Genomic DNA, 7,498 nt, shown 5'->3' with positions numbered 1-7,498 from the left:
TGACGTGGGAAGTGGTTTTCAAAACCTGCTCTTATCTTTCTAAGTAGAAATGCCATAAAAATTTGATTTATTATAACTTTGCATCCCAAGGTGAAAATGGATGTTTCTTTAAAAAAAAACAAACAAAAAATCACAGGTAACAAAAAACCAGTTTTGATTGTTCAGGAAGGATCCCACAGTCTAAACAAAAAGAGACGTCGTTTCAATATAAAGTATTCTGATATCATTCAGTCTCTTTTGTGACTTAGGAACTTATCTGTGTATCGAAATGTCTGCCAGAATGTGGACAGAAGCAAAAAAAGATGGAAGTCTAACTTACCAACTTCGGAGAATTCCTGATCTTTCAAAGGTGGACCACATCCCTGGGCCTCTGGCCAACTTCCTGACCCAAGAGCAGGCCGCTCAGTCTGAACAGTTACAAGTGGAGGTACCGCAGAGGGGCTCTGCAACACATCCAACGGTTTCTCTTGGAGAATGAATCCTAACGTGATTTTTTTTTTTTCCTGAAACACGTACGTGGTTTTGATATTAGAGGAAATCTCAGTCTCACGTGATTGTCTTTAAAGACATTGCTATGAATCTCACTATTGAACTTGCAAGTTTCTCAGAGCCAGGATGTGAAAACGTATCCCAGAGCAGCAGGCACCCAACACTGATGGCAATCTGTGATCCTCCCAGGCAATCACACACGGAAGTCCAAAGCACAGTCTTGCCGGCATCTGGATACTCAGGAGGAACAGGTAAGACGCACAGGTGCACGGATGATGCTGGAATGAAGTGACGGGAGAAGCCTTTCTAGTTCATCCGTATGTCTATACAAGCAATAACCAGCAGGAGCAGGTACACAGGGAACCAGGCAGCAACTCAAAAGGAGGTGAACATACTTCAAGTTTTTTCTCCCCACATATACTGGGCCGGGGAGGGTAGCCCATGCCCGTCTTTGGGAAGACGCCCGGAGTCTTCAGCATTTCCCCTGAAGTCGCGGACAATGTAGGGCACCTGCTCCACTGACAGGCGACACCGCCTTCTCCCTTCTTCTCCCAAGCGCGCTCAGGGGGCTCTTCTGACCCCGACCACCCGGGACAGCAAGATAGCACTGGGGCGGGGGTTCGGGTCCAGGAGTGAGGGGCGCGGAGGGTCGGGGTCCAGGGGTGAGGGGGGCGGGGGTCGGGGTCCTGAGGTGAACAGCAGCGGGAGTCACGGTCCCGGAGTGAGGGGGGCGGGGGTCGGTGTCCAGGTGTGAGGGGGTAGGGGTCGGGGTCCTGAGGTGAAGCGGAAGCGGGAGTCGCGGCCTCGGAGAGAGGGGGCGGGGGTCGGGGTCCTGAGGTGAAGGGGAAGCGGGAGCCGCGGTTCCGCGGTGAGCAGGGAGGGGATCGTGGTCCCGGATTAAAGGGGGCGGGGTCGCGGTCCCCGGCGGCTGCGCCGCAGCCTCAGGTCCCGGCGTGGGCGGAGCAGACAGCGTGCGCGGGATGGCGCGGGGGCTGCGTGCGTGGGGCGTGGCGTGGCTGCGTGCGCGCCCGCGCCAATCACAGGCCCTGCCGGGAGGGGCACGCGCTCCGTGTCGCCAGAAGGAGGGGCGGGCCGGGAGCCGCAAGCGGCCAATCGGAACGCGGTGCCGCCATGACGTAAGGCTCTCCCGGGCTCTGAGCGCCAGTCGGCGGGCCAGACGGTAAGTGTGTGGGTGCGCGGGCGCGCGAGCGCGCGGGGCGGGACTTCCGCCGGGTCCCGGAAGCGGGAGCTGTGTGTTCTCATGCGAACGGGAAGGAGCGTTGGGGTGCTAGAGTCGCGAGGTTGAGACATTTTCGGCCCGAAACGGGAAGGAGCCGCCGCCGCCTCGCCGCCAGCCCGCGCCGCGCCGCCCCCCGCCGCTCGTCCGGGCCGGCCGCGCCCCTGCTCCCGCCCCTCCCTCACGGCCCGTCCGCGTGTGGCGCGGTAGCCGGGCACCGGGGCTGCGGCGGTCGGCGGCCGGGCGGCGGCGGCGCTGACAGGTGAGCGCGGCGGCGGGCGGGCCGCTCGGTTCTGCTTCACTCTCCTCCGGCCCCCGCCGTGCCGCGCCCGACCGCCGCCTCGGACCCGCGCCGCGCCCGCCTGTCACGGGCCGCCATCTTCCCGGAGGACGCGGCCGAGCTGGGGCGGGCGGACACAGCCGGGCCGGGGCGCGGGCAGAGGGGCCGGGGTGTGGGTCGGGGCCGGGCGGGGCAGGGCTGGGGCCGGGTCGGGCCGAGGTTTGCGGGGCAGAGGCCGGGCCGGGGCAGGGGCCGGGCAGCGCCGCCGTCCGGCCCGCACTGCGGCGACCTCGCCCTGCTCTCCGCCGGGGCCCGGGACCGCGGCTGGCCGGTCGGGGAGGGCCCAGGTCACTTGGACCAGGAAGTGGGTCCTGTTGGGTCCGGGTGCTCTTGAGCTCCTGCTCTCCTCCGAGAGGCTAGAGCAGAGGCACATTCTGGAGCAATTAGGAAAAAATTCTAAAGATGCCTTGTGTTGGAGAAAGAGGCCAGTCAGGAATCTGTTACCACCTGCTTCTCAGTCGTGTCCAAACAGAACGTAAAAACTTAAGACTTGTTCAGACTTTAGTGTAATTTTGTGCCCCCTCCCCAGCCATTTCTACGTAAAACGGTCTTTAGTTTTGCCTGAGATGAAACTTAAGATTACCTGTGGGGTAGCTGTCCCACACGTTCAAGACCCTTTCCTTGGCTGCACTGTAACTTGTCCTAAATGTTGTGGAAGTTTGAAGTTTTGGATAGCTGAAGGAACGGGAAAATTTCTTTGGACTGTGCAGGAAAATTAGTTTGAGGGTTTTTTTTAAAAAGATAGTATCAATTTGAAGGCGAATGTTGTAAGCATCCAAGATATTTTTTCCTTTTGAATGTTTTTTTCTCTTACGATATTTAGTTGGTCTCTTATTTTGTGTTAAATATTTAAAATACTCTTGAAATAGGTGCTAAGTTGTAGTTTGCAAAGACCTCAGGGGGAAAGAGTGATGTTCACTTCTGTGGTGGTCAGATAGTATGCGCAGTGGGCAATTTCTGTACTTCCCCACCTGCCTGGATCCCTCTAATTTACAGTCTTGGTAGTTTACAGAAGTTGGAATGGTTGTGGTTTTTCAACTCTTCCCTGTATTTAATATTCTGAAAGGCAGTTTTATAACCAAGCTGTAAGAAATAGCTTGAAAAAATTTTGCATGAGTTGCTAAAGTGGAATACTTTTGAGAGGCATCAGGTTAGCAAGTTTATTATTCAACCATAAATTTGATTTGTGTTCTTGCCTTTGAAACCTGCATTTAGTTAGAAATAAATTTCATCCTGTATTTTGAAAAGTTAATGTGCGTTGACTTTTTGAGGTGAAAGCATGGCATGACTTCTTACTGATTAGAAGTTCCCCTCTTGGTGCTTCACTTTCTTTGTCTCTAAGGGGGGATAGGAATGACATCGGCCTGGCAGGACTGTTGGAACATGTTGGTGTTGGCTGTTTTTAGTCTTTTTTTTTTTAATTACTGAGTTTTTTAATTAAAAATTTGAAAATAGTTTGCATTATTACTATTTTCAATATTCTGTGACTGTCAATTTTAATTTATTAACAGAACTTTTTTTTTTTTTTTTTTTTTTGCTTTTTCACATGTATCTGGGCAGAGAAAGCAGGTTCAGAAGACAGAAATTTGGAGAGAGGAATTTCTGTGGGAACCAGAGAGAAAATAGATGATAACATAAGTACGGAAGTTTCCTGGTGCTCATTTTTACACGTTTTGTTGAAGAGTAGCTGAAATTAAGTGGCAGCATATTCATGGGAAATTTTGATTTTATTTGATGTTCCTAAGGATTGTGCTTTAAAAAAAATTGAGATTTGGAGACTTTATTGAAATTAATATGGTTCTCCACAGATAAACACAAATTCTGACAAAGCTCTGTGGAAACAAATATTTTGCTTAGTCACTTGTTTTTATGAAACAGTCTTCATATATCATAAAACAGTTCTAAAATACTTAAGTGCAAAATGGGAACATCAGGTTGTTAATAGAAATAACAGCAAACAATGCCTTCAGGGAGCCCTGCTACTCTGCATAGATTTGCAATAACGTTACCAGTTTTTTCAGTGACAGAGCTCTGATAGATGGTACCAACCAAGAAGTGGTTGACAGACTCCTCTCCCTGTTATTTAGGAGTGCCTTGCTGGAGTTCATACTTTCCACAGTGATAACAGGATTATAATCTGGGTCTTGTAATTTTAGTAACTTGTGTCATCTTTATGATGGTCCCTTGAGATTGTAGAAAGCTTTATAGATATGTTACTTTAAATTACATTTGTTATTGTCTTAATGTGGAAGGCATACTTTTCAAATATGCTTTCATAACACATTCTTACTGTACTCTTGCAGAGTTCCTTTGTACTTAAGAATTTTTTTTTTCAGATTGGTAAATGCAAGAAAATCGCATATATTCTTGTATTTCCTCCTGTAAGACCAGTGGCTCAACTTTTTTCTAATGGAGAGAAGAAAATAAGCACTGAAGTTGTGTTGATGGAAAATACGATGTTGAAAAAAACAGGCACTGGTCCTTATGCTCTTCTGTAAAACTTTATTCCTATAAAGAGTTATCCTTTTTCTGTAAGAGCTACTTTTAGAGTACACAGTGAGGCACTGCTTTCTGAGAGGGTTAAACTCACTAGACCTGGTTTTCACTGAGTTTAGTTCAGTTTGAACTTTTTGCTCCTAATTGTTGCACTTGTTGATATCCTTGGAACTATTCCTCCTAGTGTTATCTGCATTAGAAAATGAATTTCTTTTTTAGAATATGGAATTGTAAAATAGGTAACTACTAGGTTCTCTTACTAAAAGGAAAAGGATGATTCCAACATGGAAATTTTTTTTCCTTAATGTTTGAACACTTTATTTTTCCATATATAAATGTCTTCCTTATAAACGGGCAAAATTATTAACTCAGCTTATGTTTCCTTCCTGTCTCACCCTCGACTCCCCAACCCCCATACCTTTTGTCCCTTCAGTACCTTTATAAACTGTCTTTTCCCCATGTTTCTGGTGAGGTGGTCATGGTTCCTGTGTAGTCATGAAGGGTTGCAGGTGAGTGATGCCACCCTTTTTCTGCTTCTGTCATGGTCTGGTTCCCTTTTAGTGTCAGCCCACTTCCCCACTCGTGAGACCTGGGCCACGGAGTGCATTATGTAATATGGAGGACATTTCATGCTTAGATTTGATAGTCATTGAGGCGAGACTTAGTCTCCACTGAAAATGTTCTTTTTGGAATCTGATATGCAAAAATTTTGGCTTAAAAAAATCGATAAATTAGGGTGGTATATTTATTTGTGTGATAAGAAGAGAATGTTCTCTTTTATTTACGCACACCTTTTTGGTCACATTACAGCCAAAAGTTGCTTTGAAGGCTCATCCTGATTGTTAGGTCTTCCTCTGCCTAAATAAGAACTGTCCAGGGGCCTTGCCACCTCTGCCTCCTCCTGCCCTGCTGGGCCACCACCGCCCTCCTCCCAAAGCCGCGGTGGTGCCTTTGGTCTCATAATTTCTTTGCCTGAAATTGAATGTCCTCCCTCTCTCTCTTTCCTTTCCTTTTTTTTGACTTAGCTTCTTAACCCATCCTTATAAAAGTATTTCAGGAATCCTTGCCTTAGTTTTTAAGGTCATGCTGAGTGCTCCTCTGTTTCTATCACACCCCTAGGCATTGCACCTAATTAATTAATGTAAGCTCCTTGTGGGCAAGATCCTTTTGTGTCCTCTGTGTCTGTAACCTCTTTGCCCAGCCCAGGGCAAGGTGAACTATAGATGTTCAGTCAGCTTTGTTCCACTGGAGGAGTAAGGCACCTCCCACCTCAGCTTTAGAGGAATTATGTACATACTTTCCTAAACAAATATGAAAATGTTTACTTGAAAAGGATGCAGTGTGCTGCACACCAAAGACTGACACATTGTAATTGACTGTACTTAAATTTTAATAAATAAATAAACTTACTGAGAGCAGGGGGAAAAAAGAAAAGGATGCAATAGAAAGTGCACAAAAATTACATTTTCAAAGTGCTCACTGACTTGATAGCTACATCTGGTGCCTACAGTATTTTAGATGGAGTGACTTAACTACATGACCTTTATATTCTTTCTCAGTCTTTAAAATGTGGTAACAGTAAATATTTCTTACCTTCTTTAAACAAATTGGCCAAAACCAAAGCAATTACAGTAGTGAAAATGTATTTCTAAATTGCAGTGGATTTTTCAGTGTTTTATTCGCTGTTGAGAATTGTTGCTCCAGGGCCTGGTGTGGAGCTGGGCCACTGAGAGGAGGGTCCTGCACTCCTTGAGCAGGTGTTTTCGATCAGTCAGATACTAGCAATGCAAAAATGAACGATAGCAGAGCTTTTCTCTAAGGCTTGTGATCTAGAAGGAACTAAGAAAGTGAACGGTTTTATTTAAAGTAAAGTAGACTGGCATCTGTACTCTGGACACTTCTGTACGTGGGTTTCACACTCCTCAGGCAGGCCTGTTAGGAGATCCCCTTTACTGTGGTGCTCCCTGGCAGACACCCGTCACCTTCCTTCCCTGCCTTATTTTTGTGCGTAGCACTCATTGCTACACTAGAACGTGCACAGAATTTCCTGCCTTATGTGGCTTCTGTCTTCTTGTACTTGAATGTCAACTGCAGAGTGGAGGGTTTCTGTCTCTTCGTACATTGATATGAGCCCAGACTTTAGAACACAGTAGGCACTAAATATTTGATGAGTAATCCCCAGGGTTATGATGGTGAACAGAAGGGATCAGTTGCCCTCCTCTTTGGAGCTTTCTGTCCACTGAGGCTGGGAGACTATCTTGTAGGCCTTCAGGGATCTGGAGGCTTCCTTACGGAAGGGAAGGGTAGGGTCGGGGAGAGCCTGGTAGGCAGAGGGTAAGCATGCAAACCTGGAGCTAGGAACTGGTTTGGAGAGGTTTGGGGCGGGGCGGGGGTTGGTCAGGCACCAGCTGGGTCCCAGAGTCTGGAGCTCCTGGCAGGGGTGAAGAGTTGTGCTCTCTGTCCTAAGGACAGTGGGACACAGTCAGAGGATTTTAAATTCATGACCAGGATTGCCTTTTCAAGCGATCGTTCTGCTTTCTGGAGAATTGCGTGCAGGGGAGGACGGACGCCCACAGACTGGTATTACTGGGCCCCAGGGTGGCCAGCCCTCTTGCTTACTTGTCTGTTTATCGCAGTGGACCAGTCCAAGCCCTGGTCTAAGGAAGACAGCTTGCTTAGAACCCCTTTCACTTGTTTTGCACATAATCATGTGTGTTTAAAAGATACTTTTAAAATATGCTTTAAATCTGCTAGCATTTGTCACTTGTTTAAAGTATATTTGTTATTTCAGCTTTTATTAAGGCAGACTAATTAACAGATTCCTTTTTTAGAAACATTTCTGAAAAATGAGAACATTTTGTTTGCGGATTTCACAAAGCTTTGTTTTATTGTCAAAGCTCAAAAATATAGGGATTAAAAACATAGTGAACGATTGG

At 47.1% G+C, this 7,498-nt stretch overlaps 1 protein-coding gene across 1 annotated transcript in view; it reads left to right on the top strand.

Moving 5' to 3' along the window:
• Window positions 1-1,734: 1,734 nt before the first annotated feature.
• The window catches only part of LARP4B (La ribonucleoprotein 4B), a 68,288-nt gene continuing 62,524 nt past the window's right edge, over window positions 1,735-7,498 (top strand). The window contains exon 1 of the mRNA XM_064479276.1: window positions 1,735-1,988. The gene's annotated coding sequence lies outside the window, so the exon portion shown is untranslated. The remainder of the gene's footprint in view (window positions 1,989-7,498) is intronic.

This window comes from Camelus dromedarius, chromosome 26 (genome assembly GCF_036321535.1).
Source record: "Camelus dromedarius isolate mCamDro1 chromosome 26, mCamDro1.pat, whole genome shotgun sequence".
NCBI lineage: Eukaryota > Metazoa > Chordata > Mammalia > Artiodactyla > Camelidae > Camelus > Camelus dromedarius.
The sequence above is the reverse complement of the archived record's forward strand: the minus strand, read 5'-3'. Positions and strand labels throughout refer to the sequence as shown.